The sequence below is a fragment of the Myripristis murdjan genome, chromosome 24, assembly GCF_902150065.1.
Source record: "Myripristis murdjan chromosome 24, fMyrMur1.1, whole genome shotgun sequence".
Lineage (NCBI taxonomy): Eukaryota > Metazoa > Chordata > Actinopteri > Holocentriformes > Holocentridae > Myripristis > Myripristis murdjan.
Genome location: NC_044003.1, coordinates 8975045 through 9001331, shown reverse-complemented (window position 1 = coordinate 9001331; position 26287 = coordinate 8975045). Strand labels below are relative to the sequence as shown.

The 26287-nt window shown below is 44.2% G+C and overlaps 1 protein-coding gene across 1 annotated transcript in view; it reads left to right on the top strand.

Annotated features, from left to right (window-relative positions):
- Positions 1-203: 203 nt before the first annotated feature.
- The window catches only part of bach2b (BTB and CNC homology 1, basic leucine zipper transcription factor 2b), a 92957-nt gene continuing 66873 nt past the window's right edge, over positions 204-26287 (top strand). The window contains exon 1 of the mRNA XM_030047417.1: positions 204-468. The gene's annotated coding sequence lies outside the window, so the exon portion shown is untranslated. The remainder of the gene's footprint in view (positions 469-26287) is intronic.

Sequence of the window (26287 nt, the reverse complement as noted above, 5' to 3'; positions counted from 1 at the left end):
GGCGAGCAAGTAGTGCGATTCTCCAAACTCGGCTGCGCACGATTCTGTGAGTCGGCGCGCTCTGCCCGCGGGCGCCAACGCAAAGCTGCGCCGCGTACGATATTGTGAATGAGGGGATGGAGTGACGTCAGCGGCCGAATGTCAACAATGTAGCGACTGAGAGTAGGCGTTCCAGTCGAGTGTAACAAACAGCGGAGAGACGGAGCGGCACGCCGCGCTGGATCATCACGCGCACACACATACGCACACTGACAACAACAGACCGTAGAATCACAGACGCGTTTTTTTTTCTGGTGAGAGCTAACCGAGTTGTAGTAAGTGAGAGAGAAAAAAAAGAAAGAAAAAAAAAACATCTCCCATCTGCAGCCGGGAGGCTTTGAGGAAACGACAAATCGAGTCATCATGTGAAAGAACTTATTTGGGAAACGGACAAAAGGGCTGGAATACGAGCAAAATAGAAAGTAAAAGGTGAGCCTGCACGCGTGTTGCCTGGTACGTGTCCGTGTGTGTTTGCGTGAGTGTGTGTGTGTGCTTGCGTGTGTGCTTTCTCTGTCTCCGTCAAACGACTTGGTGTGTTAATTTTTTTTTTTTTTTTTTTTAATCTCGTGTTTGTCAATCCCAGCCCATTGTTGTTCTCATTACCGAGTGGAGTTGCAAACTTGCATAAGTGGTGCAGCGGTAGCCAGGAGAGTCCACAGATATGGAAAAACTCACATACAAAAAACCGCATGCATAAATCTTGAAAGCTTGGCGGTGTGTGTGTATTCAAGGGTGTAATGCTTTGGGGTGTGAACTCGGGTTTTGGAGTGAAACACAGCGCTACCACATCCTGTTATGCTTTGAGTCAGTGTACGGGCTGAGCAGTGTGCGCTCCCTTTTCTCTGTTTTTGCAGAGTAGATGCGTTGTGATCCCCGAGGAGGGTCAGGCATGCCGCTTTTTTTTTTTTTTTTTCTGGAAGGAAAAATGCTCAGATAAAAGAAGCTGTCACTTGCAGCGTCATTTGCCCGGTTAAGGAGCCTTTCATAATCGGAGAGACCACCATCATTCACCGCATGCCCTTTCATGAAATAGATTTGGACCTAACAAGCTTCATAATTAGGATTAACGTGCATTGTACAATACCCTATATGGTGCTGTAGACAATCTACTGTTATTTAGACTAGACTCTATTATTATTATTATTATTTTCATATTTTTTATTATTTCCGTGCTTGTGTGAAATATACACTTCTAACATTTCTAGTACAAATGCATTATTTTCATTGCTGCCAGCATTTCGATTATGCTCTTTGTCGAACTGGAAATGAGATTTTGCACGTTACAACTCCTCATTAATCCACATAATATCAGCAAAATATTTGCTGTGTAAGGACGAGCCTTATTTGGTCCGACAGCCAATGGAAGCGTCTCTATCGCTCGACGGTGCAGTTAAAGAACCAAAAGCCACATTTTGCCATTAACCCCTCGTATTCCATCGGGCCAGCCAAGTTCGACCACCCCACACCCCCGCACCCCACCACCACCCCCCTCCCCAGCCCACCCCTCCACAAAAATACCGATATTGCTGATTTATAATCAATAGAGAGTTGACTGCATCTGCTGGGAGCGAAACAAACAGCTGCGCCTTTACGCACGGTCCTGCATTGTCATCTAATGGATGCTGCAGCAGTGGCTTAGTCAGTCCCTGTCAATCTTATGATGTTGGAGTCAGTGATGTAGTGGCAAATAAAACGGGGGTTAACTGTGAGCGCGAGTTGATGATCATCATAAGGCATCACAAGCCTTATAATAATAAAAAAAAAAAAATCTGTATTTTTTTTTTCAGGAAAACATATCTTTATTATATATTTCCCCCTTTAAAATCATATTTTTCTATTACTTAGTCCAACTGGAAACCACTTCCTACAACGCACACTGTCCGTTTGCGCCCTAATATCAAGCTCAATAAATAAATAAATAAATAGATAAATAAATAAAACGACTGAACTGAGTTTAGATGGGTTTATGTGTGTTTATCCTCCATACATCCTCTATAAGTAGCTTATATTGATCGACTAATTTAACCAGTATTCATTAATCACTTATTTCTTTGATTTCTTGATTGTGGAATAGTGGGGATGAACTGGTTGAAAATCCTGCACATTTCTGCAGTGTGTGTGTGGGTTGTAGAAAGAAAAGGCGTCCACGTTTGCCCTGCCTAGACTTACATGCAATAAGAAGCATGTGTCCAGGCGGTGAACTCATCCTGCGTTTATCCTGCTGCGCGTTATTTCTTGGATAGGAACCCGGTGCTTATTTATTTATTTATTTATTTGTGCATGTGTGTATTCACATATTTAAATTTCTGGAACTCGTAAATTGTTTGCTGGCCACGTGTTTGACTCGGTGATGAAATGCCTGAAATCATAAAGCGTTTCGAGTCGAGTGATGCTGCCATTAATGCGGTGATACAGCATTTTGTGGAGCGGTGACATCCACGGCATCGCAACCCTTTGTCTAGTGCTGATGCAACGCGGTGGCACTGGGTATCGCATCCTATCCCAACACAACACAGCCCTGCGAGCTGGATGGCTCATTTCTCTCATGGTAACCCACAGTTCATCAGCGTAATATTTGTGAATGATTGGAAGGAAATTAGTGAAATTCATACACCAGCGCTGCAGATTCTCCCAAGAAAATGATGAGCACAGGAGGTGTTCTGCTGTTTTGCGCCGTAGAAAATCATCCACAGAGTCCTTTTTTTTTTTTTTTTTTTTTAAGGCATCTGGAACGAAAAGCACCGTTTCTTTCTCCTGCAAGCCTTAACACTGACATCAGGCTGGTTTTACAACACGTGCAGAGCGGCAGCACTCATGCGCAGTTTTACGCATGGAGCCTTTTGTTCTGTACAGTAGACCCACTGCCTTTCTCTTCCCATGGCAATCCTCTGCTTATTGTCAGAGGGAATCCGAAACTGTAAACCCTACAGTGACTCAATCAGGCTTAAATGCCACTTCCAGATGAAATGGCTCGCTTAATCTGTCATTCCAACTTCATGCTTCCCCTATGTATGATATTGTGTAATATATGTCATCCACAACATCAAATTATATCAGGCATCACATTTGTGTGCATCACTTTATTTTTCTTTGGCCATCAGCTTTATGAGTAGAAGGACTACATAATGATAACTTGCCTTTTCACTTTCTGAGCTGATTCTGCATGTAAAAACGAACAGTTTTCTAATAATAATAATGATAACAATAATGATCATTCATTTTTTTTACTTAGTTATGTAAAAATTCCCCTAGTCATGACCAATGCATGGGAAGTCTTTGCAAATATACTTTAAGATCAAGTCACAACCTCTGTGTTTAATTTATTCTTGCTATGTGACAAACATGTTTTATCTTTTGCATTAGACATTCTGATTTTAAATACATTTCAGTGTATATTTATAAAGACTTCTTAGGCATTGGCCTATTCTACGTGATGTGTTACCCACAGCCAAACAGCACCTGTTATAGTAATGTTATAGTAATGTTTTAGTAATGCCGGTGCTCCTTCCCTTCTGTTTTTTACCTCCCATTACTTTTACTTCCTGGTAAATGGTGCATTTTTAGTGCTTGCCTCGTGGCCTAACAGATGCCTCTACACCATAGAAAAGCAGCCTCAAAATGGCACGTGTGGTGCATTTTGGGGTGTGCACTTTCCCCAAAAAACACTGTTTCTTTTTCCAAAGATGCCATTTTTGTGTCTTGGTGGTGGGATTTTAGTCATTTTGAAGAAACTGGACTTTGTGGCAACAGAAAACCATGTGCAAATCCTCTTTTGAAGTTTTGAACACTTTTGAGTAGCCCCTCCCCACTTTATGTGCCACCCCGACATCCTGTTTCAACCAGAGGCAGATCAAAATATGGAAGCAAAAGCACCACTGACATATGGCTTCTGTGTGACTTTAAAATATATTGAAGTTTTAAATCAAAAAAGGTGATTTTATTAGGTTTGGATGAACTGAGTATTACAATCCCCCCAACTCTTGTGTTTTGCTTGGCTTGGGAAGATCTCTCAGTTTTGACCCAAGTTGTTTTGGGGATCTGCACATAATGAGTCCCCGAGGGTTCCCAGCCACAGCTGAAATCCCACACGGCAACTGGATCCCTTCATGTGACACGGTTTGTCCCCCCTGCAGGCTTTCCATTCTGAACTTTACAGCAACTAACCTCAAAGTGCTCCTCCATGTTTCCACTGCGCCGTGGTAGCCGGCGAGATGAGCCCATTGTAATCGCGTTTTTATGTCGCTGAAGTTAGGCGACTGCTGATCAACGTAATTAAAATGATGATCACAGGAGAAGCTTATTGTGTTAAAAGTAACCAAGCACTTATGGGTTAATGATTCATGAAATTGCAGTTGCCAATCCTCTTGTTTGAGGAACAGGATGTGATAGAATTATCAGCACCACTTGCTGTGATAGTGGCTCAATATCTCCCGAAGACAATCACCAATCCCTTAAGGCTATAAAATCGCATTTTTATTATTTGTATGGCACGTAATAGAGCTGTCGGTTACAAGATTAATGAATGGCTTATAAAGTAATGAAAGAAAGGCTGCACATCTAACCAGTGATGTGCCACTTCTCTCATGGATTTTTTTCCCCCTCCTGCACCATTAAGGGATCATTTGCATCACCTAGGATATTTGAGTAACACCCACCAGCACAGCTCAACATCTCAAGTCAGTGCTTTGGCTAGAAAAAAAAAAAAAGAAAAAAAAAACATGTTCCCATAGCTCTCCCACGTCAGCACAAAGGCATGTTTGACTGGGCTCCTGCCAGTGTGAGGCGTAGATGGAACAGCACTGCTGGGAGAAATCTAAGATCCTGCAGTTTAGACCAAGAGCTTTTGTTTTCCTCTTTCTGCTGCGATCCCTCTCTCTCTCTCTCTCTCTCTTTCTCTCTCTCTCTCTGTGTGTCTTTCTCTTTCTCTGTTTTCCTGACATGGCTGTGCATTCTCCTCCCGCCGTTCACGGCAGTGATGCACACTGGCGTTATCACTCTCCATGTGAAGTCAGATTGCATTATCGCGCCAGACCCGGCTCCGTCTGCGGTTGCAAAAGTTGTCCGTGAAAGAGCAATGCCTCTCAGTGTGTTTGCTGCTGAGAGGAGCTGGGTGAGGCTGCCAAGAAGCTATCAAATGTAAAATGCCACGGGCAAGATTTCTGATTTTTCTGCTTTGGTTTGATTTTTTTTTTTTTTTTTTTTTTTTATGTCGCCTGTAAAAGATTATCAAGACTTGTAAATCCCCCCAGCGATTGCGTCACACCCATTTGATGATCTACCAAACATCCACTACGCCTCAAGTGCAGCATCACCTTGTGAACTCTGGGATGGCCTGCAGAGTTAAAAACTTCAGAGAGTTAATACTCATTAGCAGCCCATCCGGTGGTCATCCATTAGTTTATAACTGCGCAAAACATATTGAGCAAATTAAATTACTTGCATCTGGTCCTAATAGGTTTGGAATTAAAACAACAATGAATGGAGGAAGCAGAGAGGGGAGATTTAGTAATTATTGAGGCAGTTTGGAAGAATGAGCCTTGTGTGAAGTGGCATTCAGTGAATGAACGGAGAACATTTAGTGTGTTATAATGACCTATTTTTATTGGATTAGTACAACACCACTACTACTACTGCTACTGGCAAGGGACTGCGAGGCATTGCCAAGGTCTGTTTAAACTTACAGCACAGTTACAATTGATGCTCGTCATTGATGTCTTCTTCGTCTTGTGGCTGTTCAGTGCCAGTGAAGTGGGCACTTCACCGGCGCTGGCACCGTCACCTTACATTCTTTGTGCAATGCAGGACCTGGAGGTGTATGTAGTGTAAGGCGGCACAGCTGCTGTGCTGACATGGTTAGTTCCCGAGTCAAAAGAGCCCAGTGAAGGAGCTCTCTCTGCAGGGACAGACGAATGGCTTGAAATGCTCTCCACTCCGAGGACCGCGTTAAAGACGCTTAGCGGTCCACTCTCGTGAATGAGCCGGTTTATCGGGCCGTGCTGATGCGTGTGCATTTGCATGGACTGTAAGCAGTTGATACGTCTGATCTGTTGTTTTGTCACGTCATGCACAGTGACAGCACGACCCTGCGGACATCCCCACACAATGAACACAGGGCCCTTTCTGTTTTCAGCACGGGGTTTTACGCCTCTCACGCTGACCTAAAATCCCAATGCGACCCACGATGTGAGCTCGGCGTGAACAGGCAGTCCTAACTTCAGTGTAACATTAACCCGCGTGTATCATAAACTACCAATAAAATCACGTCTTTTGATGGGACTTACGGTCATAGTGTCGTTGTAAGGAGAGACTGCCGGGGTGGAGCATCAAAAAATCCTTAGCTACTGTAGAGCTCCCAGTGTAAATGGTGTTTTTTTTTTCCGAGGTAGTCCCAAAAACAAGAAAACAAACAAAAAAAAAACCTCTTTCTTGGTGTCAAAGTGGCATTAGACTTTGTTAGCTCGACAGAAATAGCAGTGAAACTTCAGCATGTGTTACGGTTATTTTAAAGCACGCCTCTGTGCAAACACAGTGGTCGGTGTCACGTGAAAGCACATGCCTCCAAATATAAACTGGCTTTTTCCACGAGGCCTCTGCATTTTTGTTTTTAGATTCCACAGTCCTGTGTGTGTGTGGTCTGTTCTGCTAAGTGTCTGAGGACATGAGTGACATGTGTGCTTCAGTCCCCCCACACCCACACCCACCCCACCCTCTCCGATGGCTCCCTCCTGTTCCCAAATCCACTGGGAAAATGGTGGCCAGGGAACCACATCGCGATGTTCGGCTGGTGCGGCGTTGTCAGCCGTTATCGCTACATCGCCCCATGACAGTCAGTTGGCTGCTGACTCCATAAATTCATGTCGAATTTTGTAAGGGTTGCTCAGGTTATTTATAGCCGTGTTGCAAAAGATGTCTCCGTGTGGTCCCCAGAGCGCCGCCACCCACCCACCACCCACCTCTCTCACCATGGCAATGATATGCATATCAAATTAGACCTGTTTTGCTGTGAAAACGAGGCGGCGTAAACAGAATATGTCTCCGGGGGTGAAGCCTGCGCGGCGGCATGTTTGTGTTTGCAGTTCCTCCGTGTGTCCTCCCAGGGAACACGGAGGCGCGTAGTAGGAGTCTACTCCAGTTTAAATTTGGAGTCATCCTCGTCGTCTGTCAGCAGCTTTTCCCGCCGCAGCTGCTGAGTCACATGTGGAGTTGAGTCAACGCCCCCCCCCCCGCCCCGCTGACCACCCGCTATATCTGCCGCTGCGCCGCATCGTCACCCCGTCCACCTTCAGCTCTGATCTTACGCCGCATTCCTCTCTCCGCGCTCGCCCTGCTGGTCTTTATATGAGCACATCTGCTTAAGTCAGAGCCTTTTTGATTTATTAACACATTCCTTGTGATCTATAATTCTTCCGTTTTCATACTTTCTCACAGTGAAAAGCAGAGATGTATGCAAAAGGCCACATTGGGGGGGGGGTTTAGTTATGAAAACATGTCTTAAGAGGCCGGGCCGCTCTGGAGGTTGGAGGAATCCTATTGGTTGAATTAAACTTCAGTGGGTGGAGCCAAATGAGGGTTAGGGTTGAGATTAAGAACTGACTGGTTAAAAAAAATGTCAATAAAAAAAAAAAAAAAGAGGGAGTGAAGCAAATTTTCATTCAGTCATTTCACCATGGACTTCATGATGGTCAGCAGTTCCAGATTATTACAGACTAAAACTGATAGTTTGAGCTTAAATTTGAATAAGTTATTACTTATAGGTCTGATTGCCCATTTGAAAAAGCTGTTTCATAATGTGTTTGCTGCTTCCTCTCTTATGCCTCTTTAACGTGGCTTCAATCTGCTGTAACTAACTGTGGTTCCTTGGCTCCGCCCTGCTGTGTTTATCTCAACCAATTCGATTATTTGTGCCTCCAGAGCAGGCACGTTTAAATCTGTGGGCTGACCAATTAATCCCAATATGATCAAAACTGCAGGAAAAAAAAATGTGTTTGCTTGATCCAGACTGCACCAAAGATATCATCCTTATCATTTTATTTATTCATTTATTTTGTCAATAAAAATGAAAATTCGGATGCTAAAATGACAACATGTGTCAAAATAATCAGATTTTTTTTTTTTTTTTTTTTTTTTTTACACCATGTTGCTGTGTGTGTGTGCAGGCAAGGCTGGGGACTGTTGTTGTGTTGTCTTCCTCTGTAGTGTGAGGTCATATCCTTTAATGTGACCCTCTTTTGTTCTGCTCGCTGACACTGCACCGCACACAGAAACACTAAGAATGAAAAGCTCGCTGTCAGCTGCGTTTTCTCCTTCTTGAAGAGTTATCACTGCAAAAAAAAAAAAAAAAAAAATCAGTCACCTGTGGTCGTGCATGCTGGCCGGGCAAACTTTAAAGCATCGAAGCAGAGAGCTGTTTTGAGTGTTTACCGCATACGCTTGTACTAATGTAACCCAGACCGACTCCTGTACGTCACTTTGCTGCTCATAACCTGCACAGTCAGCAGGAGAAATAAAGACTGGCCGGAAAAGATGATACTGTGATGAGCGTGATATGAAATTACATAGAGAGGAGGCCATTTGTCAGCTTCTCCGTAGACTGTTCGCATCTAAAGTAGATGTTGAAGTGATGCATTGCCGTCAGGTGAAGTGAATCTGTAATTTAATATGATATCCTGTCACGGGATCTCATGTCCAACAGGCGTACTGTTAATGTCCTCTCCATCGCTGGTCTTCCAGGAACAGAGATTCAGAGTATTTTTGCTCACCCTTCCTTACCGTCAGTGCCACGGCATCATCCGATTCCGAAGAATAATTCTCCACCAAAAAAAAAAAAAAAATGTGGATATTTCCCCCTCGTGTGCTTTCCGACGTGTCTTATTGAATTACGAGGGTTTTGTCGTCGCTGGCTGTAATTTTAAACATTAGCTGCGAGGCTGAGTGGAGCAAGTTCCCGTCTTGCCAGTGGGCTTGATGTTTCCTGCCAGAGTCATTTTGTTTTTCCCCCTGTCTTTCCCTCTTTTGGTTTTCCCTCCCCCCGGACGATGGGAAAAAGGAGAAGTGGCCAGTCAAGCATGTGAGAGTGGAAGGTATTTAAAACAATCAGCGGATTCCTGGTACGGGGAGTGAGATCATTGTTTTAGCGAGGCGGGGAGGGGGGGGACGGAGAGGGAGCGAGGCTTTGACGGGGGGCTGGGATGACCCACTGTCCGGCCGCCGGAGCCACTCGGAGATCGCCGTGACCTCCGAGGTAACGCAGGCCGCGGCGGAGGTCAGCATTCCTCCGAGGCGGGTTTATTTGTACTGCTTTGCACATCAGAGACACTTGACAAAAAAGAAAACACTCCCATTGTGGACACGGTGCATGTTAACATGGAGCCCTGACATCTGCGGCTCAAGAGGGACGTATAAATAGAAATGACACCATCAAGAACACGTGTCACTGGAAGACCTATTGATCATTAATTACATACACTGGCTTTTTCAACCTATTCATTGTCAGTGCCATTTTCAATGTTTAAAAACTCATTTTTCTTAAGACAAGTGAAAAGATCTGCCAGTTTCTTGCACCAAGTGTCATTTTCTTGACACTGAAAGTCTGATTTTGCCTTTTATTTGCCTTGTTTCAACATACTCTTATACTTGTTAAGCAGAAAAAAAGCTGAAAATGCATTAGAAATAAGTGGGATTATCTCATCACACTTTTTTTTTTTACCACCGTATATGAAACTAAATGACTTTTTTAATTTTTTTTTGCTGAGTGAGCTTACATGCATAGAATTGGCCACGGCAATCGCTGTTGGTCATAAACTCTGTGATTACATAGTAGCCGTAGTTCAATTTCCTTTTCGTTTTTTTTTTTTTTTTTTTTTTTTTTTTTTAAACAGTACAGCCCAAAGTGCAAGGCAATTTCCAGTAAAGCAAATAATATATTCGCTCACATTATCGCAGTCGAGGCAGTGGAGTGTAAAAGAACAAAAGCAGGCTCAGTGTGCGGTTTGGCGACGTGCAGCTGTAAAGGAGTTTGTGTCGGGGAGGAGAACGGGTGGGGGGTTGGGGGGGGTGGGGTGGGGTGGGGTGGCATCCTGTGAGACCAGCACAGGTGGTTGGGGGGGGGGGGGAGGAAAGGGGTGGGGGCGGGGGGGCGTAGGCGTGGAAGTGCAGGGGCGTAATGTGCCCACTTCCTGCACCGGGCCCCGCAATGTACTGTAAACCAGCGAGCTTACAACCAGATCAGCAGGATTTAGCCTATACCCGTGGTGGCTTCTTGCCATTTCTCAGCTGGAGATCCTTGTGCCTCTTATGCCTCTTACTTTTCTTTATGCTCTTTTTTTTTTTTTTTGTAAATCATGGCATACAAAAAAAAAAAAAAAGTAGTGGGAAAAGGAATTATTAATGCTAGGGCATGAAAAAAAAGCTGCAAACTGAAAGGATAAAAACCGAAAGCATGAGGCGCACAATGGGTTTTCCATTTGCTGCACGCAGACGGTGGTGGAACGGAAAACATGAAAGCGGCATGTGTTGGGTGAAATCCACGTCTGACAGTGAAATACAGCTCTTCCTGTCGGGAGTCATCCTAATGTGGATACTTGTCAGCCAGGTTGAGACTGACTTCATCCTGTAATTTGAAGTGAATGACACAGTAAAAAAAAAAAACCTATCATGTCGTGACATCCTCTGAGGGCGCGCGTTCACTCACTCTCAAGCAGGTTTGGAGCAGTTAAATGAAACTCTGAAACTCGGGCGTTACGCTTTCAGTGCAGTTTGTTTGGGGCAGGTAAATAAAATGCCATTCAAACTCCGGCGGCACCAAAGAGCTGCACCGAAATCCCCGAAAAAAGTAAACCGCGGTGCAGTTTGTTAGGAGTGACAACACAAACCGAGCCTACAACAGGAAACAACCACAAAATGCAAGGTTTTATGGGTATAAGTGCTGTATACAGATGTTGATATCTGATAGCCTGCAGTTACTCATGCTTGGAAAGCCAAGCATAACAAAATGAAGTGAAGGCAATTCTTCATGTGCACTTCAGATTTTAAAACAGAGGAGGGAAATTATGGTCCGAAAAAAAATAAAGCAAAACAAAACAACAGCAAAAAAAAGAAAAAATGCAGACAGATCCATCATGCTTAATTGAAGTTTCAGGGACTGGATTGTTTTGACTCTCCCCGAAATTAGCCTCGCAGGATGACTGGTTACCAAAAGTGGCTGCTTTTGAGTCTGTAGGATGGATGTTGTTTTTGAGGGATGCAACCGTTTTTTTTGCACCAAAACTGAAAAGCGGCTTCTCCACCAGCCACATGCAAAGACTTTCTGTTGCCATGTTGCAGAATCTTCACAGAAATCATACTGAATTGTGCTGAATTGTGTGTTTTTTTGCTCAAATTAAGAAGAAAGGACTCCAAATTTGAATCAGTTTTTTTGTCAAGTCAAACCAATGCCTAAAAAAAATGAGGTCTAACTGAATTGTCTGCAGTCCCAGATTTGGTTTTAATATGAACTTAAACAAACAAGCTATAAAAAATGGTGTGTGCCATAGAAAATACTGTGAAGTGGGGTCGCACCCTTATCGTGTCCGCTGTGAGCCAAGTGTCCGGTTGAAAGTTCAGCTCAGTCACGGTCAGGACTTGACAGGAAACTCGCTGACCTCCCACCTGCCTGAGTGAGTAAGCAGACGCCTGTTATGTACCTGCTGCACCGGCGTAACCCCGCGCGGCCCGCTGACCAACAGGCGGTGTCATTAAGGACAGATGGCGAAAGGTCAACGAGGCAGAGTCGCGGACGGTCTACTGTTGATCCCGCGGCCGAGCGAGTCAGCCGAGCGAGTCAAAACAACAGCGGCGGGGGCGGCGCTCGCATGCAAATGTGCTACCTGGGACGGGGATCGGTCACGTTTTAAAAGGTGCTTTATCACAGGAATCCAGATTTCGCCCCTGTTTACACACAGCAGATGCAGTGTATGGTCAAAAACGTCTAGTCGGGTCAATGTTTACTCAAACTGCATTATCATAAGCAGGACTGCAACTCTTTGTGTCCAGAAAACACATTGGACACTAACAGTAATAATAAAATAAGTAACAAAGCAACAGTGATAATAAAAATAATAAAACACAATAAGACACAGAGAGGGTAAAATGGTTAAAAGTAAGAAATATAAGGTATAAAAATGGCAGTAACATTAATTCTAACATAACAAGAAAAGCGGTGGAAAAGACAAGCTAATTAGGCTTAATCATAATCATAATCATAATCATAATACAGAAAAGAAAGATGTATAGGCCTCAAATTAACTTATTTATTGATTTAGTTAGTTATTTATTGGTGTGGTTAAGTTTAAAGTAATGGAATTAAAAAAAAAAAAAAAAAAAAAAGATTATAAGTTATAATTCACTGGCTAGATTAACTCTAGATGATGAATTATAATTGGATAATTGCTAAAATCCTTCCAATCAGGTGATTTTGAAACATTTCAAGTGATACAGTCAAAAAAAAAAAACTTTAATTTGACAGATTTATCTCACTTGTTATCATAAAGAACTGTATTTGCATCCTGAGCCTTAGTAAGTTTTATCATTTAAAAACTGAATCAAATAATGTACATGGTGGGAAAAAAAATGCCAAAACTAATATTTCTTTATTTTTGCCATCTTAAGAAAATACAGATTAACGAGCGTGTGACGGTGGCGTCTGTGGAAAAAAAGTGTGATGTGTGTTTTAAGTAGAAACAAAAAAGAGCAGACGAGGAAGCTCCTCCACGCTGCAGAAGCCTCCACGTCAGTGAGTCATCAGAGTCAGTGTTCAAATCAAAACGTGGCTTTCTTAAAATGAAACAAAATATACCAGTGGGATGAAATAATTCCAGTGGTTTCCAGTGCTAATCAGCTTGTTTCTAGATTTTTTTTGTCTTTGTTTTTTTGTTTGTTTTTTGGAGTCAAGTGTCATTTTCTTAATACAAATGCGCTTTTTTCTGCCCTGTTCAAACACATTTCTGAAAAATTTCTGAAACACGTGAAGCCGCACTGGAAACAAATGGGATTATCTCATCCCACTGGCAGATTTTTTTTTATTTTTTTTTTTTTTTGCACTTTTTTTGCACTTGTTTTTTTGTTTTTTGGAGTCAAGTGTCATTTTCTTAATACAAATGCGCATTATTGTGCCTTGTTCAAACACATTTCTGAAAAATTTCTGAAACACGTGAAGCTGCACTGGAAACAAATGGGATTATCTCATCCCACTGGCAGATTTTTTTTTTTTTTTTTTTTTTTCACTTTTTTTGCACTTGTTTTTTTGTTTTTTGGAGTCAAGTGTCATTTTCTTAATACAAATGCGCTTTATTCTGCCTTGTTCAAACACATTTCTGAAAAATTTCTGAAACACGTGAAGCTGCACTGGAAACAAATGGGATTATCTCATCCCACTGGCAGATTTTTTTTTTTTTTTTTTTTGCACTTGTTTGAAGAAAAACACAATTTTAAAATCTAATATGGGACTAAATGACTTGTTAAGATGGAGATTTTTTTTTTGCAGTGTAAATGAAAGAGAGAGGAACAAGAACAGCAGAGAGAAAGATTGGGAAACAAAGGTTTCAGAGAGAGAGAGAGAGAGAGAGAGAGAGGGAGAGGAGATCAATAGTAGCGCCTGCATGAAAGGCTGTAGTGGCTGGCCATTTAGATGGATTACAGTAGTGCTGCATCCCTTTCATCTCACTTAGGGATTGTGTCTGGAGGAAAGGAAGCAAATTGATTCTCATCATGCTTAGCAAGTGGCTGCTCAGCCTGCACACACGATTTTCATAGCGCAGTCTGTTTGAACGTCATAATGCATATTCCTTCAGGATGATATACAAAAGAAACATTTTCGCTTCGCTTTATCGGTACCCCCCCCTCCCCACCCCCCACCTCCCCACAAGCCCAAAGCCAAGGAGCACGGTTATCTTCTCCCGCAGGAGCGCAGCCCCGTTTTCGAGCTGACACAGGAAACATCGCTCAAACTGTACAGTGTAATCTGTCAATCCAGAATGTGATTCATCAGCGGGGCCCGCTATCGACAGGCTGCCTGTCTGAGCCCCAGAAAGTGTCACACGGCGTCACACTGCGACCGTGTTTGCAGCTGTAAGCACATTTTTGGGTTGAGCGGTTTGATTATTATCAGCAGACACTGATGGAGGAATATGGAGGAGATTTCACAGCCGATTTTATCAAATGAGAGTAAATGCCTCCTCTTAACCGCCGAGGCACAAAGGAAGCTGGTGGTATCGCCGTGTAATGGTTTCACATAATATGCAGGATTAAATCATCACAGTCAGTCCATGAATTTGAATTAATTTGATAGTATTTCATGGTGTAGATCTTTGGTTCGTCATTAGTGTATATCGGAGACAAAACAGATTAGGACTGTCAAAGCTTTTTGGTAAGATGACGGTTTGGAAATTGACAGGGGAAAGCCGTGTCGTCGGTGGTAACCAGGGATCCCACAGGTCCAGAAAGTGCGAGAAATTAATTTTAGTCCATTTCCAGGTCTACAAAACGTTGGGAATCATAACAGCGCTGATCTGTGAATACAGAGGGCAGATGTGTTATGATTTAGAGGATTCCTACAAGGCTTGGGAGTGGGACTGTAAAAGCATGAGAAAATAAATCTGATCATTTCCAAGAATGAGGCAGAAAAGCGGAGAAAATGTTATTTTCCCTGCTCACACATACGACTGCACTGCAAAAATGCACATCTTAACAAGCCATTTAATGTTTTATTGAGCCTTAAAATGTTATAATTGCTCAAACAAATTTGGCAATTGTTTTCAGTGAAAATCAAATTGAATTTTCTTGAATCTGTTTTCTCATACCTGTGGAGTTACCTGAATTATCTAGGATACTGATATTTATTTTATTTTTATTTTTTTGGCAAAGGACACTTTTTGAAGCCCAAATATGAGAATAATTGATTTGAAATTTGGACTTTTCCCCCCCAGTGTATATATTTAGGCCAACTGTGATATGATATAATGTAATATAGGTGTTTTGAAGGATAATTTTATGAAGTTACGTCTTAATTTAGCATAAAATTGCACTCATCAAGCCAGCTTATATGATGTTACATCACATTAACAACTGGTAAAATCTCCATAGCAAGTCATTAAATCAGTGTGTGGAATGCTGGAATTTAAAAAAAAAAAAAACGTGAATTATGAAGGAAGTGTGTTTTGTGAGCGTCACTGTAAGAATCGATGGTTAACCCCCGGATTATAGGAGGGTCTTTCATCACAGCAGGGACGCCCTCGCAGCGCGCCACCCACCTGTCAATCACGTATCTGACCGAGCATCTGCATTTCTGGCGGTGATGCAGCGCTGCCACAGAGTCACCGCTGCTCGTGGATTAATGATCCCCCATCAGAATCAGAAAATGAAGGACGAGTCTGTGAGTACCGGACCCGCTCTGCCTTCTGTTTTTCTTAAAATATCATTTATGTTGCCAGGGCGACTGTTTGTATTTTTTTACAAGCGTTTCCTCTTGTGGTTACAGTGTGTGAAGCGAAGGCAAACATTTGTGAAAGTGACAAACAAACAGCCGCACGCTGCAATTGAAACGGGCCAGTTGTTAGATTGTTTTTGTTTTTTTTGTTATATATTTACTTCTATGTGGTGTGGTAAACAATGCCTCTGAAGTCACTGTTAACACGGCGCATTAGACAAGCTGTTCATTTCAGCTGGAGGATGATGTACGTAAACTTTATGCTCTTAAAGGCAGAAAGAAGGACAAAGAAAATCATCTCATAAATAAGAAATTTAGTGAAAATTAAAAAAAAGTACAGGCTTTGGGACACTCATGTCATTTTTCTGGAGCACTAATGTCCTTTTGTGCAGCGCTTTTGAACCTCACACCGTGCGAAACTCATAAATTCTCGTCAAAGTGTGCATTTCCATCTGTAACAAGCTGTTGCAAAAGGAAATAAAGCTTCCTTCACTGACTTCCTTTGCAGGTGCTAGAATAGGGGCTGTAGTAAACAAAATGTTGAATCATAATAATTAATACAGCTGCTTACTCTCCCTCCCTCTCTCTCTCTCTCTCTCGAAGCTGTAAACAACTCCAGTGACTTTTAAAAAACACAGAAAGGGAGGGAAAAAATCACTTTTTTTTTTTTTAAACCACTACCCTCAAATTATGTTTTAATCCATACATAAAATCCCATTGAACACATGTTTCGCCAAAGGGGAAATTATGACTCTCTGATGTGACATGTTGCTCCCAAATCTCTTTATGACGGCTCTCACGTGCGTCCTGGACGTATTTAAAGTCAAGACTCGTATCCCCTCCTTTTATTAGCAGACTATTAGCAGCACAATAGCGTCCTCTGTCCTGCCGCTGTTAGTCTCATAGCCGAGGTTTGTGGCTTAGGGTAAATACTGGCGTTAAAACCATCAGTAGTAGGAGTTGCGAGCCCTAAGAGCGCTTAGCCCAGACCACGTGGAGTGCCGGCATCTGTGCATCACGCCCTAATGCCGTTTCCCTCAGCCGCCGCGGCCTGCTCCGCCGGCCCCCGCGCGAGTGGCGGCCCTCACGCTGCAAAAAGTGTCATGAAGTCCAGCGCTGACTGACTCTTAAAATCTGGTTTTCTGTCAAGCAAGTGAGAAAAAATCAGCCTGGCGGGTGAGATCATGTCACTTGTTGCCAGTGTCGAGAAATTTCCACTGGTATCGAGAAAAATCAGAGCCTGAAACCCGTTTATTCACACTGGGAAGAAGTTAAATTACCCCGTCACATCCCAAATGACATTCCCACATTTGTCCGCTTGTTTAGATGTCAGCAGTTGTTAAGAAAGATGTTTTTTTGCAGTTCAGTCACACTCCCTTTTTTTTTTTTTTTTTTTTTTTTGCAAGTTCATGAACCGCCTGCCCTCGTGTTTCCTTCGCCCAGAATGAGTTTTTCAGCCATGTCTGTTTTGCAAAGCAACTGTTTTGGGGGAACTGAAGCACATAATTCACATATGGCAGATGTCTGCGAGTTAAAGTGCCATTGCTTGTTGCCCGGGTGTGTTTGAGGCTCTCTGAAGTATCCACACGCACTGTACAAGCCTGTCTGCCTGTCTGGTTCCCATGATGCACCTCCCCATCTCCAGCCTGGGGAAGCCAGTGAAAGAGGCCATTGTTCCTGTCACTCTGAGGCATGTTGCATGCACTTATGACACAGAGTGGGAGAAATTATGCCCATTATACCTCTGGAATGCCTTTGAATCAATCAACTCTATGTGAATAAGTGCAGCTTTTTTTTTTTGCTGACTTTAATTTGCAAAGTATTTCAGTCACAAATGTGCGCTTGTTTACATCTCCACATTTTAACGCTTGGGTTCAAAAAACAGGAAACATAAGTCAAACCGTTGCGAGAGAGTAATGCAATAACACACATTTGCAGCGTGCAGGTTTGAACCAGGAACAATCAGCCAGCTCGTAAATAAATTAAAAGTAATGGAAACACGGTGTTCCCGTTTTAAAATCAAAAGCGAGACCTTATTATTTTTTAATTTCTGCATGCGCGGACAAAGTGGTGTGTTTTATAACCTGACTCGGTGCTCATTGTTTATTGGGGAATAAACCTGGCGAGGAGACCACCTCCAGAGCTCTGATTCAGATGTCTGCCACCCTGAATCAAGTGGTCTGCTAACACTTTGCAAGAAAACAAGTGGCTTTCAGGACTTCTCCCCCCCCCCCTCCTCCTCTAATTCTTCCCTTTTTCTCGCAGGGAGCTGTGATTGATGTGGAGTAAGCCACAGTTGGAAAGCTGCAATTCTCTCATGGATTTTTCCGGCATGATGTAATGTTTTGATGATCCTCAACATGGTATTCCATGTGCAGTGACATCAAAACAAAGAGCCCACCCACCCCCCCACCCCCTCCCTCCCTTGAAAAGGTGGACTCTTCTGTCTTCTCAGGCAGATCATTTATGCTTCACATACCATGAGACCCTTTGAATCCCCAAACAGGACGTTCTTTGGTTTTGACGCGCGTGAGAATGCTTGATTCTTTCTGTTCTCAAGTTCCAGGGGCATCAAGTCCTAACAGACGTAAGGCTCCGTCGTGATGTTTCCGACTGTTTTCATGCATCTTTCTGGCGCTGCAAAAAAAACAAAACACACCTTGTTTATCCTGGAGTGTTAGCCACTGGTACTTGGATGTAAACTTAGAGCGCCCTGCGGAGGTCATAAAACGCTGCCCTATCAGTCAGTGGCAGGGCTATTTTTAACCCTGCTGTATCACGTATCGCCTCTTGCCATTTTGTTCTTTTGTTCGGCGAGGAGGATATTTCGGGACAGTCTCGGGTAGCCTGAGAGGCGAGATGAGGTGGAACCTCTCCCTGACAATTGATCTTCCCTCTGTTTAAAGGGTTAGTTCGGGTTTTTTTGAAGTGGGGTTGCATGAGGTACTTATCCGTAGTCAGCGTGTAACCTACAGAAGACCGCGTCGGCCGTCGGCTGTACGGCAGTTTGGAGAAGGAAAACGTGTTTTAGCCACCTAAAAAAAAAAGTCACTGGAAGTTTAAGTGCACGTCATCAAACAGCCCTTTTCCTTTGGCACTGGATTTTCTCAACCATAGACTTCCATATTCCTACGCATAAACACAGCCGTGCCATTCTGACCCGAGCAACGGCTTGCCAAAGGAAAGGGCTGTCTAATGGCAAAGTGGTGAAAATATTTGACATATAGCGTACACTTAAAATGATATTGATTTTTTTTTTTTTTTAGACAGGCCTTTTTTTAGGTGGCTAAAGTATGTTTTGCTTCTGCTAGGCTGAACTCCTGCCTGCTTTTCCAAACTGCAGAACCGCCAACCGCCCTCTACCATTGGTTGCACACTGACTGTGGATAAGTACCTCATGCAACCCCACTTCAAAAAATCCGAACCAACCCTTTAATGTGTGTGTGTGTGTGTGTGTGTGTGTGTTTGTGTGTGTGTGAGGTAAAGCCCATGCCTGGGACTGACCTGTTGCAGGGGTTGAAAATGTGCTCTTCCTATTCATTAGGCAGGGCGGCTTGTGCTGCTACCAGTGCTTTCACTACATCTGCATTTGTGGTCCCAGATAGGATCCAGATGGCAGTCTGGAACACCCGTGCAGACCTCGTACGAGCTAAACATATGGCAAACAGTAAAGAAATATTTAAAGGAGCCCGGCACCAGGGTCAGGGTGTAAATCAAGTTTGGGGATGACAGTGCATGCACTTGTAGAAATAGCAGTTTGAGCCATTTGAAATCTATGGTGTCCTGGAAGGGCGAATTTGGAATTTCTCAAAGGGTAAAAAAAAAACAAAAAAAAAAACATATACACTGCAAATGATCTCCATCTCAGCAAGTATTCAGTGTCAAAATCTTGTTTTTCTTCAAACGTGTGAAAAATAATCCCACTTATATCATTTTCTTGTTTCATTGTTCCAACATATTTACACTTGGAAAAATCCTGAAACTGCACCGGGACGTGGGATTTATTTTTCATTTGAGGAAAACAAGATTTCAACAGTGAATATGAGACCAAAATGACTTCTCAGGATGGATTTTTTTTTTTTTTTTTTTGCAGTGTAACATTGTCAAATCATGCGCCAAATGCACACAAACATCATCAAAGTGCCAGCTGATCAGGGCAGAGGCTGGGTCAGTGGTCGGGAGAGGGCTTAATCTGCTTCGGCGGGGGGGGGGGGAGTCTGCAGGCTCGTCTGCTGGTGTATTTGTTTGGGTTGGGTTATGATCCCACTATCCAGTCTGCTGCTCTGTTTTGCTCTGATTTTGCTGCGATGAATGTGGACGGGGGGGAATGTGCGTGGGGGCGGAGTATGGAGAGGGGAGGGGAGGCGAAGCGGGGAGGGGGGGGGGCACAGGAATTCCCACTCACTTGGCTCATCTCGTATTCGCTCTACTCCTTCGCTCGAACCCTCCCCTCCTGTCCCCTCGGCTCCTCGCTCCGCACGGAAAAGGGGACGTTTTTTCTTTTTTTGTTTGTTTGTTGTTTGTTTGTGAGACGCAGCCGGCATCGGAGCATTTGCGGTTGTTTTTCCACAGCGCCGGGGCCGGGAGACGCTGCGTGATGTGGCGGCTGGTTAGCGGGAGGACCTCGGGGTTCATTCATCCGCCTGTCATGGGCCCCTTTTTCTTTTATTTTTAGCCAAAATCCATCAGGCCTGACAAGCGGGTAATTTGAGCCAAGTCGAGGGCAGTGCTCCAGGTCCCTTCCACAAAGTCATTCTTCTCCTCCCTCCTGGGAAAAGCTGTGGACGGCCTACTCCAGGCCCAGGGTTTTGTTGAGTCATGTGAGATCATGTACACAGAAACACAGGAACGGCGAGATGGGGGTGTCGGGTTGAGGCGGGTGGGGTTGAGCCCGGGGACAGCAGGGGAGCTAAAATCTGCTCATAGGCCAGGAGACAGTGGAATGCGCTGGTGGTAGCCTTGTATAAGGTAATGTCTAGTGAGCATGCTGGGGTGGGACGTGTGCACAGATTTATTTTAATACACTGCTGGTCTTGCCAGTGGGGGGAGGGCCATCAAGCCTGCCAGCTCGTCCCAGGACTCCAGTCACACTTCGGACAAGACAGGACTTTTTATTAGACAAATCCACCGCAGGCGAAAAACAAAACCACTCAAAAGAGGCAAGTTTCAGTCAAAATTTGACTTTGACCTTTTAAGCTGCATGATCAGACTGGATTGCTTTTACTTCCCTCTAAATGGAGTTTGCATTCTTTTTTTTTTTTTTTCCTATCCTGTCTTCATAAAGCTCAACTTGCTCTTATGACACAAGCATGTTTTGAGTTCATTGCCCTGCAGGGAGATCTGGATTTGGCATGTCAGTGTGGCATTTAGCATTAGGCTGATACAATATGAGCAGTTGCCTTGAAGGTATTTATGCAGCAGCGAGGTGATAGTCTAGTGTAGATTATTACCCCGAGAAACATTTCTGCGGTGAAGTTCGTTCCAGTTTCCTTAGGATTGGTCATTAGATTGCAAAAGTGCACCTTAAATGCTTATTGTAAATGTCTGATGATTGAATGTTTGCAAAATAAAAAAAAAAAAGTGATCCTATCTTATTACTCACCATATTTATAATTAAACAACTGCATCACTTGCAAATGCATTAAAATTATCTGCAGTCCATGAGGTAAATAGTAAAAAAAAAAAAAAAATCCTTACATTGCAAGGGGATTGGAAAACATTTAGCTTCAATGATGGGACGCCCCAGATGCAACTGTGGTCCCTTAAGTGATCCTGTAGTGTTTGTCTGCATGTTGATGTAGACAGTGTTGGGCCTGCTGGCAAAAATCATCAGCGGTGCCAGTGTCGTCTTCTTCTTCTTCTTCTTTTTTTTTTTTTGCAACGGAAGAGATAGAGAGAACATGCCTATCACCCATCAATAATTGAATCTAGGCTAATCTTGATGTTGGACTCTTGAGGGATGCTGCTATCAGGTTCAGCTGACTTCAGAGGAAGTGCTTCCGTGATGTCTGCTAGCCGGTGGCAGCGATGGCCAGGGCCGTGTGCAGCAAGCCCGGGTGTAAAATGCGAGCTAAAGAAGAGAAAATGAACGGCGTCGTTCCAGAGCCCCGTCTCTTATTTCACATTAAAATGAGTTCTGCGGGGAAGAGGGCGTCTCTAGATGCCGGTTATCTCGCCCCGCACGGAAACTGTTTAGGAGCGAACTAGAGGACGTGCAGCGGGTTCATCATTTTCACAGTCCATAAAAAGTAGTGCCACACTCACAGGTCACAAATCACCACGGTCCGCCTGTCCGGGGCGGCGGGGCGGCGGGAGGGGGGGGTGTTTTCAGAATCAGCAAGTTCACAACAAGACTGTAAGATGCAGTCCGCCCCACCTTGAGGGATGAAGGTCACAGCAGAGGAGAGTTAATGACCAAGCACTCAGGGCGGCTTTAATGAGCCCCACACAAGTGTTATTTAGATTCCATAACAGCCTGTCTTCCTGCGCCCGTTAGAGCTGTCAAGAGGCTGTATATCCTCCATCTGCATGTGTGGCTTTTGTCTCCGCGCTGCCGTGTCGATGTTCAGTGGGGGGATGGGATGAGGTGCTCCACGTGAACATTTTTTTTTTATTATTATTCCTGAGCAGTTCATAAAAAATATATCGATCATACAAAGAGGATGACGGAGGATCTCGCGTGCAGAAGTGCTCATTTTGTCCACCAAAATGTGAAGTTGCCTATACAGTGGTCCCTCGCTATAACGCGGTTCACCTTCCGCGGCCTCGCAGTTTCGCGGATTTTTTTTAGTGCAATTTTGCATGCTTTTTTTTTTTTTACTGGACTTATTTTTCTACGAAGGTTTGAACTTTGAGTGTTTAAACAAGAGAGAAAAGTGAGAAAATGTTAATGCCTGTCTGAGAAAAGTGTATAAAGTGTGTAGTGAGGGGTTTTACAGCCTTAAAACATCTATAATAATTGTAAAAAATAAAGCCGACTACTTCACGCATTTCGCCTATTGCGGGTTATTTTTAGAACGTAACTCCCGCGATTAACGAGGGACCACTGTGTTGTAAAATAACTTTGCGCCTTGGTGGTTCCCGGTGGCAATGAGACGTAACTGTCTGCAAAATTTTGAACTTCAACACCCAGAAATTCTGCGATGTGATGTCAAATTACTGCACACGGCATCTCCATGTTTGCCATCAAAGATAACAAAAAAAAAAAGAGCAAAGATCTGATGTTGGTGAGTGCAGCTTTTTCTGCATGGACGTCTTTGCTTTTCATTGTCAGATTGTACTTTGTGCATAAGGAAACGTATACCCTCCACCCCTCCTACACCAGAATTTCATCTGGGAAAACAGGGTGAATCTATGGCATCACAGTTGCAGCAGCGCTTCATGAAATAAGGCTATGAAATAGGTGTAATTTTTGCATGAAAATGCTTTGGCTTTGACAGTTTCTTTCAATACAGTATGTTTTAATTTTCTGCTGTCAGACACGAGGGTAGGTGTCATTTTTCTAATGGCGGATTTCTCACGTTCACACACAATTCTTCACGTACACACCAGAGGCATTGTTGAAAACCGACTAGACTTGACGAGCTTTATTCTCAGCTCGCTGTTTTGTCATATGTGCCATCTACTCTTTGTTGCCTGTGATCAGGGGGCCATAATCCGTCCAAATGGGATGTCACCCAGCTCTCAGCGCTGGGCAGAGATCCTCTTGACAGTCCTTGACCCGGGAAGGCTCGGTAGGGTGGCGTGGGTGCCAGTGCAATGTCTGTGGTCAATATGGCTCACCCATGTCGCCCTCTTTCATCGGGACATTATACACTTCAGCTCGCCGGGCAGCCACCAGCCTCCAGCCATGAATCTTTTTTTTTTTTTTTTTGTGAAAAGAGAGGAATTCTTTCCCTGCTTTTGTTCTCGTTCTCCTCCACAGCATTGTGGATTGTTCAATTTAATGTTAATGGATTTTGCAAAATTCGAAATGATTCATAATTTATAATGAAATCAGCAGCGAAATGTTCAATTCGTAGCGACTGTTTGGAACCGGCGCAGGCGGTGAAATGGAAAGAGACAGCCGTTCCAAAGGGATGTGGCTCTCCGGAGTTGTGGATTCTGTTAAGGATTTTGTTTTCTTATAAGCTATTGATGCATGCAGATTCCTACTGTGTTGTCAAGACCGTAGGCTGAAAGGATGCCCTTGGAAAAAAGCTTTAGGAACTCTGGGGCTGTAGCCATGGACCATGGGAACAGGAGAGATGGAAATGGAACACAGACAAAAGCGGATTTTCTTTTCTGTAAATCGGAGTTTACTTACCTTCTGACACAGAACGGAAAAAGGAGCTCGCTGAAAAATGTTCCGTAACGTGGTGGAAGTTGGGGTCATTGTTCTGCTGGTTCATTTCTGTACAGCAGCCCTGGATCCTAGGACCCATCGCCATGGAAACCATTATGTGGGGCAATTGGCGGCAGAGCACTTTAGAAATCTCCTCGGAATATATTAGTAGCTGCAAAGGCCCCACTCTCCTCACCTTCAACCTCTCGCCATTGTCTTGGAGCTAGTTTACTTCAGGCAGTGTTCTCAGGATTTCAGGCCTTAGCTGAGGAATGCACGACCTATAGCCCGTCTCCACTCAGGGAAGTAAAAACAACCCAGCTGCGGTCGGGGGAGATTTTAAATCTGAACTAAACAGGCTAAGAACCTCAGACCTGCCAACATCACAGCTCCAGTAGCACTTCACTCCCATTGCAGCCGCGGTTGTCTCTCTTTTTTTTTCTTTTTTTTTATATTACAATTACACCCCTAAAAAAGGACCTAATGGAAGCACTCACAGCTTTCACCATTTACCTGACACCGGCTAGAACTTCAATGCGGAGCTTCATCAGAGAGGTGGAGTGATTTGCACAGCAGAGCTAAATAGCCGCGCGCCTTTTTGCCTGATGTGGCAAAAACCCAAATAAGATGAGGACTTCATTCAGAACAGATGTGCTGATACTCACATTTCACCATGAAAGTGCTGCTGATTCAGAATGCCCACTCAGTGAATTGTCAGAGCTGCTTGTGTGTGTGCCATTAACTCACTGAAGGGGACTATATATATATATATATATATATATACACACACACACACATATATATATATAGTTTTTTGCCGTGAAATTACCTTGTTGCCCTTCACACACATTTCCCTGTGGTGTTTGCTCTGCAGCACATTCTCAAACCTGAAAGGCTCAGCAATCTTGCAGTCTGTCACTGGGGATAGCTCAAAGGCATCGGGTATAATTCCACTTTTCCTTTTTAGATACAAAGCACCGCCGATTTGTGCATTAGGGTCCAAACGCAGCCCGTTTTTATTGTGCAGGAAAACAAGCTTCCTCAAAGATCTGCTAACCCATCTGGCTGAGGTGATTAGCAAAAGCCGAGGCAGATGGTGCCATGGCCAGATTCTGCATTGCTTCAGGGGTGTATTAATCTGCATATACAACTGACAGCCATATTTGGCTCTGAGAAATATTTTTCGTGCGGTACATGACTAACCATGACTGAATGTGCGATTTCTCCCGGTGTCAGAGGCGGTCTCCTCCAGCAGTGTAAGGTTTCTGGTGGAACCGTGTGACTGCGCAGGGCTCATTTACTGCGGCGAGCCGTTTGACTGGGACCCTCAGGATGTTTTTGTTAGGGACGAGGCGGAGGGCGGGCGGTATGTGGCCTTCCCCTCCTCATCTGCAGCGAACACGCTAGACTGAATAAGCCACGCAGGCCCCCCTCTCGCTCTCACTGGCAGCGGGGTCTGGAAATGTTGACACACCAGCGGAGAGCAGCCCCAGAAACCCCAGGAATCCCCCCGAGAAGAAGCTGGGCGGGAGGGTGAGGTGGAGCCTTGGAATGCACTCTGAGCAGTCAGTCACTTATTTACTAGCTGAACTCGGTGAACCCTGCCTGAGTCAGCCACTTCCCAACCGGTCCACCACGGCCAGTCTGTCCCACCCCTCCCACTATCCCTCTGGTCTTTCTTTCCCTCTCTCTCTCTCTCTCTCTGTCACTCTCTCTTTTTTTTTTTTTTTTAAACCTTACCCTCCTGCTCGTCTTTTAGTTTCCCCTCCCCTCCCTTCCCCTTATTGACAGACACTCAAGTTCTCGGTTACTCGTAGGCCGGCCTCTCCGCCCATTCCCCAGGCGACCCCATCCGACCCCAGCCAGCACCAGCCCGCCCCCCTCCTTTTTTTTTTTTTTTTTTCTTTTTTTTTTTTTGGCTTGCCCTCTTGTCCCACGGTTGAGGTCAAGGGTAACATGCGCTCATGATGAGTGATGAAATAAATGTCAGCGTGGATGTGAGTCAAGGAAGCGCCCACAATCCGCTGGAAATGACATATCGGCCACACACAGCCGTACTCCTGCGATAAATACTCCACAAGCTCGTAGTTTGCGCAGTGAAAATGACCCGACCCCCCCCTCCTCCAATCCCCGGTTTGAACAGGTTAATCCGGTAGTTGACCTTTTCAGCCAAACACCTCATTCCATATCCTAAATTGGGATACTGCGAGTGTAATAAGATGCTGCACCTCTCAGCCCTCATGATGTTTTGGCCATGTTGGCCACGTGCGGCCGAATGTTTACCCTGTGCATGCACAAAAGCATCGGGGGCACTTATTATTATTTTGCTCGCTGATTTGTGTTGTTAAGCCTCTTCGACTCAGCTGATCCCGTCGCCGGGTTGGTCGTGACAAATGCACGCTGCACGGCCGAGCGTTGTTCAGACCCGCGGAGCTTTGTTTTGAATTCTCGCGCAGATCCCCGAG